The sequence below is a fragment of the Schistocerca serialis genome, chromosome 12, assembly GCF_023864345.2.
Source record: "Schistocerca serialis cubense isolate TAMUIC-IGC-003099 chromosome 12, iqSchSeri2.2, whole genome shotgun sequence".
Taxonomy (NCBI): Eukaryota; Metazoa; Arthropoda; class Insecta; order Orthoptera; family Acrididae; genus Schistocerca; species Schistocerca serialis.
This window is the reverse complement of record NC_064649.1, coordinates 129,061,494-129,068,468: the sequence shown is the minus strand read 5'-3', so window position 1 is coordinate 129,068,468 and position 6,975 is coordinate 129,061,494. Positions and strand designations below refer to the sequence as shown.

The 6,975-nt window shown below is 43.4% G+C and overlaps 1 pseudogene; it reads left to right on the top strand.

Annotated features, from left to right (window-relative positions):
• Positions 1-741: 741 nt before the first annotated feature.
• On the top strand, positions 742-859 carry LOC126428569 (5S ribosomal RNA; annotated as a pseudogene).
• The last annotated feature ends 6,116 nt before the right edge of the window (positions 860-6,975 follow it).

Genomic DNA, 6,975 nt, shown 5'->3' with positions numbered 1-6,975 from the left:
TAAAACACTTGATAATGGCACTTGAAGCCGAAATCATGATTGTCTAAGTGTAAATAAACAACAGTCTGATGGCGGACTGACTTTAAAGAAACTGCATTAACTGTAGTACCAAGTAATTTTTAACTTTTCGAAATTAGTGGGTTGTGAGAAATTTGTTTAATTTTTAATTAAATTTTCGTATTTTAACTCAAATTTTCAAACAGCAGACATCAGAACACGTTTCCTGAAATTTCGTAATTAATTATACTGCATATTTCGACTAAAATAAATTCCTGAACACAATCTTTCTTTCTTTCTTTCACTTGCGCCTTTCGTCCCGCAACGTTCGCAGGGTCGGCGTGTTTACAACGGATTTGGCAAGGTTAATGTGAAGGGGTGGCAGGATGCCGTTCCTGCCGCCATCCCATACCACCCAGGACGGAATCAGTGTACCCCAGCTGCCTGCGTCTAGTGGAAACCATGAAATAGTGCCGAATTGTTAGAAATGTGTGCGTGTCGTCTAACTGAGGCGGGATGTGGGGGCCAGCCCGGTATTCACCCAATGGGATGTGGAAAACCGCCTAAAAACCACATCCAGGCTGGCCGACACACCGGCCCACGTCTTTAATCCGCCGGGCGGATTCGATCCAGGGCCGGCGCGCCTACGCGAGTCCAGGCTAACCTGACGGGTAAATTCCAGAACACAATATTCCATTAATTTCTACAAAGTATCCAAAATTAGTGCCACTACTGTATGCTTAGGCCAACGGTCTTGCCGCAGTGGTAACACCGGTTCCCGTCAGATCGCCAAAGTTAAGCGCTGTCTGGCTGGGCTAGCACTTAGATGGGTGACCATCCGGTCTGCCAAGTGCTGTTGGCGACAGGTGTGAACTCAGCCCTTGTGAGGCAAACTGAGGAGCTACTTGACTGAGAAGTAGCGGCTCCGGTCTCGTAAACTCACATACGGCCGGGAGAGCGATGTGCTGACCACAGGCCCCTCCGTATTCGCATCCAGTGACGCCTGTGGACTGAGGATGACACGACGGCCGGTCGGTACCGTTGCTCCTGCCAAGGCCTGTTCGAACGGAGTTTAGTTTAGTTTAGTACAGGGGTCTCCAAACCTCGGCCCGCGGGCGGAAACCGGCCCGCGTTAGCTGGCCGGACACCCCCGGTATCCGGCCCGCCAAATATTTGAGGTGCTACCTATACTGCCAACAATTGAGTTTCGAGGAGCGGACGGTCATGGTTAAACTTGTGGCTATCCACAATAAACAGACAGACCATTTTCCGTGCGATAGTGAAAAAAAAAGAACGGTTGACAGACTAGTTTGGCTAAAACATTTTAAGTAAAAAAAATTCTTTGCATTTTATTCTACTCACCAGTCTGGTGCAAGCCTTTCAAAAGGACGCCACTTCGGTGACTAGCCTTAGTGATCAATCGTTATGGAAGATGCTTCTTAAGCGAGGTTCCACTTTTTTTTTGATTACGTTGTAAAATACACATAGCAAGTAAATCGTATAAAATATTTATATTTAAAGGCAATTTAAAGAAAATACAATACCTGGTGTACATAATGATATTGAATATTTTAGTTGTAACTGTAATTAATTTATATCTTGAAAACTCACAGTGTTATAGTTGTTGTTCAGCATTTACTTTCTTAAACAGCGACTGCTGGGTTTTTAGCTGGCGTTTCAGAGACTCATACATTTCTAATCGTTTGCATCCTGTAAACTTCGAGTAATTCTGAGAGCGCTTAGTGTCATAATGACGTTTTATATTGTATTCTTTGAATACTGATATTGCTTCATTGCAAATAATACACATTGGTTTGTTGCTTGACTCCACCACGAAATATTGGCATCCCCACTGCTCCTTAAAAATTCTACATTCCCTGTCAACCATTCGTTTCTTTTCCATATTTGTACAGAACTTCACAAAAGATTGTAACCTGAAAATAAAATTGTGCTATTTAATACTAATAAAACTAGGGAGTAGTCTGCCTAAACAAAATGCAATGAATTTATTTTTAAGGTACTTTAATTACTAAATTAAATACTCACAATTACACTGTAGTTCCACTAAAAAATACAGTGAAAAAATACTCAAGTCGTGCTATACGTATTTCGATTTTCAGATTTTCCTTGTCTCTTCGAATTCAAACTTTGAATTGTCCCACACTTCGTCGTCTCACCTAATAGTACAGCGCATAAAACACTAAAAAACTCCTGAGACACTCGCAACATAGAGACAATCACGCAACAGAACTATCAAATATATGCTCTGGCTCTGCTACTCGCTACAAGACTACATAACTAAACTTATTGTTGCGCCGCTTGAAATAACAATGCGTTGACATACTCTACCTCTGTTACGTCTTGCAGTAATAGTGTTGCTAACAATGATTTTGAGATTTCGTTAACTTTGCAGGACGCTTTCGTGAAGAATGTGCAATGACATACTTTTTTGTCAGTGAAACCCGCCAGTATAAAATACGCCAGAATTTCGGTCAGGTACGTCCACCAATCAAAATTAAGTAACTAAATAAAAATCGTAGTTCGTTTCAGTGCTAGCTATTCCCACAACCTTAGATTCTTGCGACTTCACCTTTCCTTTAGCCTTACATTACGGTGATCATGGAGTGCCAGGGTGCTTTAATACCACTAGATAGATCTTGGCCCTTATGGCTTCGTGGAGGAGTCAATGTGGCCCGCAGACTAAAAAGTTTGGAGACCCCTGGTTTAGTGTACCTTACAAGTTATCGTCGTGATTTTTACAGTTGTTAATTCTCTTCGTCCACGTTCTAAACCCCCAGCGTTTATTCCGTTAGTTCAGTATTTATGATTAAGAATTTGTACGTTTCTGTATTTGATGTTTATATTCGGTGGCATGGGAGCGTATCATGTCATTGTTCGCCACTTTGGAGTCATATCTGTGTAGCATTTTGCGACTTGTTATGACGTCAGACGTGAAAGTCAACAGAAGTTCTACGGGAGAAGTCCGCCCTAGGAGCGTATGCTGCCAGTCCTTCCCCCGCCTCCGGCCTCCCTCCGTTTGTGGGCAGCCCACGCCTTGCTCGCCTCCCAGCCTCCAGGAGCAGCACTGGTATTGCGAGAACTAACGCCCCGGTCTCCGGCGCCGGCCGGTCATTTCAGTCACCACGTGCTGCCGCCCCCGACGCCGCCCCCTCGCCACCAGCCAGTCCCCGTTTAACAACGGCCCCAGCACCCCGCCAATAAACGCCGGCCATTCGTCTCGCTCGCGGTCAGCCGGTAGCCCTCGACTCACACCCAAGTGGCGGACCGCGTCCAGCCGAGAACCTCAGCTGCTGGTCGTAAGTTGGCACGGCGTACGAGGGAACTTCAAAACCTAAGTTTCAGTTTATTATGACAAGTCAAGCAACATGGATTGACTGCTTCACTACGTTTCCAACTGACACAACTTGTAAGAGGTCCATGATTGTGGAATTTGTTGCTAGCGCCCTCGAGCAGATGTAATTTCGATGGATCGCTCACGCGCTGCCTGCGATATATTAGCAATAAGAGAATCTCAGACCAAAGAGCACTGTTGTATGCAGTATGAGCAGTGTCTGTAGCAGTTGTAATAGTGGTAGCTAGCAGTCGTGTGTGTGGAGTTGGCTGGGCCGGTCGTGGGGAGCGATGGCAGACCCCGGCCGTTGTAGTATAAGGTAAGGGCAGCGTCGCGCATATGTAGTATTGTTACATCAAGTCCCATGTAAATGTTTAAAAAAATCTCTTGATAATAATCTTTTTATAAAAATTAACTTTTGACAATCATTCATCTCAATTTAAAGAATTTACTGATTTCTCCAATCCATGGTCATCCCGATTATTGCAAAGAAAAATCAGTTGTTCTTTTTATATGACAAATCTATCGGCCAGCATTGCAATGAGCTGTGCCAGAAAATTTCTTATAGGAGCAGATATGTATGCGTTATCCGGCGACTTCATTGAGGTAAGAATTTTCATTTTTTTTATTCAGAATGATCTTTCAGGGCCATGACGCAGCGCTGCTGACGTCCAAAAATTACCAGTTTAAATTCACAGTCAATTATTCGAAGGTTATAAGTGAGCCACATTTTTATTATTCCTAGGTTACGGAATAATAAACTGTTGGAAGGTTACGCTGAATGTGAATGAAATAAGTAATTATATATTGTTTTTACTGTTGGGAGGTTACGGAATTTTTTTGTCTGGAGTTTACAAACTAAATCAACAAACCGCTATTTCTTCGTCCTGTGTCTAATTCACGATGTAATTACACTTTGCCGGCCGGTGTGGCCGAGCGGTCCTAGGCGTTTCAGTCTGGAACCGCGCGACCGCTACGATCCATGCCACGGGCATGGATGTGTATGATGTCCTTACGTTAGTTGGGTTTAAGTAGTTCTAAGTTCTAGGGGACTGATGACTTCAGATGTTAAGTCCTATAGTGCTCAGAGTCGTTTGAACCATCTGAATTACACTTTCAACAGATGACAGAACGATCTTGTCAGGCCCATATATCTAACGCCGATTTGCAGTAGGGTTTTGGAACATATACTGTGTTCGGACATTATGAAGTTGTAAGGTGGCTATAATTTCGCATCTTACAAGCACCCATCCACCTATTTTGCCATGATAGGTTGTACATCATATATATGAATATATAAAGCAAACTGATATTGTCACGTACGCCTTGTAAATGATTGCATGAAATGTGACGAAGTGTCTTTATTACCGTACTAGTAGAGGTGGGAACGACAGTGGAAATGAAATGGCAGACGGAACTCAAGCCCTGGGTGGAAGGCTCAGACAGGTGTGGTCATTCAGCTCCACACAGGAGGTGCCAAGTCAGACAGTCTGGACACCTGAGCACGAAGACACAATACAGGGGCAATCGGCCACTATCGGCCGCTATTGTGGTAGGGACGGAAGGATAACTGGGAACTCTGCAAATCTTGGACGCAGGTGAGAGGAACGAAGAAGCGGCACCTCGGAAACCCGGCAGGCTGGGTTATTTCCAAGGATTTCTACTCGGAAGCGTAGCATTGTACGAGTATAGGTTTTTCCTCGAAAACTTTCCGCGCTGGACGACAGAAGACTAAAATATTGTTGGTCAGCGTTCGGAAGAATCTGTAGAGAGGGAGAATATTCCGTGGTTTTAGGGAATATGATTCATTTTCGGAATTACGAGGGTGGGGAACCTAACCTTGCTGGGAAGCCAGCGGTGGAGAGACGAGGTCTTCCGTTGTGAGCGCCCGTGTGTGACGGTCGCTCGATATCAGCTTTGTTGGTACAGACGGACTTGCTGTCTTTGCTCTCAGAAGAGTTTATACTTAGAACAGTTAGGGACTGTCCTGTTGCTAAACTATACGATTCTGGACTTTACCACCGGATTGGAAGTCGTCGTTTAGTACGCAGCGTTCAGTAACTGAGAGCACTTCTTCTGCCTATACTTACGTTGAGACGTTATCTGAACTCCGTCCTTGTGGCTGGGAGTTCGCGTTTCTCGTCTGTAGAACACAGAGAGGAGAAGACAGTATTAGAGTATATTAGTCAGAGGACCGCCTTCTGCCGTCCTAGTGTTTGAAACAGTTTATTTGTGGCTGGAGTTCTTCCATCGTCGCAGACGAGTACGAGAACCATCACTTCGACGCACTGGATACAGTACATACGGTGATATCGCAAATTGCTTCGGCTTATTAGGGCTATAAAAACTAAACAGCTGTGATCACGTTAGTGTATTTCCACTGAGGTTCCACGCCACCATAGATCATCTTCTAAAATAGTGCCTTCTAGTGTTTGGTACGTGAATGATGTCAGTCATTTCACGTTATTGATATTAGATCGCGCAGTCGTAATAAGGGGCAGAGTTGGGCAATTAATTAGTAATTTTACTTAGGATATGTAAACTTTGTAATATAAAGGTTTTTTTAAATCTTCAATAAATATATGAGCAGGAACAACATTTATCATTTAGTAGGATTAGTTGCCTTCATCATTCATTTATTTTTAGATCGTAATTTATATAATTAAGAGATCCTAAGATCTGCTTCAGGGAGTAGTCAGACAAGGGCCAATTCTTCATTTTTAGCGTTTATTATTTTTCGTTGCGCACGTTCATTTTACACCCGCCTAGAGTAGCATCTTGGAAAGTACTTCGATGAAAACGATTTAATGCACATAGTCAGCACGGGTTCAGAAAATATCGTTCTTGTGAAACACAACTAGCTCTTTGTACTCATGAAGTAATGAGTACCATCGACAGGGGATGACAAATTGATTTCGTATTTTTAGACTTCCAGAACTCTTTCGTCACCGTTCCTCACAAGCGTCTTCTAACCAAACTGCGAGCCTATGGAATATCACCTCAGTTCTGCGACTGGATTAGTGGCTTCCTGTCAGAAAGGTCACAGTTCGTAGTAATAGACGGAAAGTCATCGAGTAAAACAGAAGTAATATCCGGCGTTCCCCAAGGAAGCGTTATAGGCCCTCTATTGTTCCAGATCTATATTAACGATATAGGAGACAATCTGAGTAGCCGTCTTAGATTGTTTGCAGATGATGCTGTCAGTTACCGTCTTGTAAAGTCATCATATGACCAACACGAATTGCAAAATGATTTAGATACGATATCTGTATGGCGCGAAAGATTCCAATTGGCCCTGAATAAAGAAAAGTGTGAAGTTATTCATATCAGTACTAAAAGAAATCCGCTAAATTTCGTTTACGCGGTAAGTCACACAAATCTGAAGGCTGTAAATTCAACTAAATACTTAGAGATTACAATTACAAATAACCTAAATTGGAGCGATCACATACATAATATTGTGTGTAGAGCAAACCAAAGACTGCAATTCATTGACAGAACACGTAGAAGGCGCAACAGGTCTACTAAAGAGACTGCTTACACCACACTTGTCCGCCCTGTTCTGGAGTACTGCTGTGCGATGTGGGATCCGCATCAGGTGAGACTGACGGATGACATCGAAAAAG